We start from the raw sequence: 1,053 nt of genomic DNA, 5'->3' as shown, positions 1-1,053 counted from the left end.
CGGGGGCCGCGGGGAGAGGCTCGGGAAGCCGCCTGGAGCGCTGATGGGGTTGGCTAGCTGGGTGGTGAGACGTCTGCCAGGAAACCAGCCGGCTCAGAGAGCAGCCAGGAGCCCCCCTCAGTCCTCCTCCTCTTCTCCTTCCCTTCCCTTCCCCAAATCTCCCTCCCTTCTGGCCCTGAGGATGTTCCCTAGTTGGGTCGTGAGACGTCTGCGAGGAAACCACCCAGCTCAGAGGTCACCAAGGACCCCACAGTCCTCCTCCTCCTCCATCATTCTACAAACTCTACTCCTTTCTAGGACTGAGGATGTTCCCTAGTTGGGTAATGAAACGTCTGCAAGGAAACCACCAAGCTCAGAGAGCACCAAGGACCCCGCAGTCCTCCTCCTCCTCCATTCCAGCACTGATGATGTTACCTACTTGGGTCATGAGACGACTGCAAGGAAACAAGCAAGCTCAGAGAGCAGCAAGGAGCCCTCAGTCCTCCTCTTCTCCTTCCCTTCCCTTCCCCAAGTCTCACTCCTTTCTGGCACTGAGGATGTTCCCTAGTTGGGTCATGAGACGTCTGCAAGGAAACCACCCAGCTCAGAGATCACCAAGGACCCCACAGTTCTCCTCCTCCTCCTCCATTCCAGCACTGATGATGTTCCCTAGTTTGGGTCATGAAACGTCTGCAAGGAAACAAGCAAACTCAGAGAGCACCAAGGACCCCACAGTCCTCCTTCTTCTGCTCTTCTCCTTCTCCTCCATTCCTGCACTGATGATGTTTCCTACTTGGGTCGTGAGACGTCTGCAAGGAAACCACCCGGCTCAGAGAGCAGCCAGGACCCCTCAGTCCTTCTCCTCTTCTCCTTCCCTTCCCTTCCCCAAATCTCACTCCTTTCTGGCACTGAGGATGTTCCCTAGTTGGGTCATGAGACGTCTGCAAGGAAACCACCCAGCTCAGAGATCACCAAGGACCCCACAGTTCTCCTCCTCCTCCTCCATTCCAGCACTGATGATGTTCCCTAGTTTGGGTCATGAAACATCTGCAAGGAAACAAGCAAACTCAGAGA

The sequence above is a fragment of the Vipera ursinii genome (assembly GCF_947247035.1).
Source record: "Vipera ursinii genome assembly, chromosome: 6".
Lineage (NCBI taxonomy): Eukaryota > Metazoa > Chordata > Lepidosauria > Squamata > Viperidae > Vipera > Vipera ursinii.
This window is presented reverse-complemented; position numbering follows the sequence as displayed.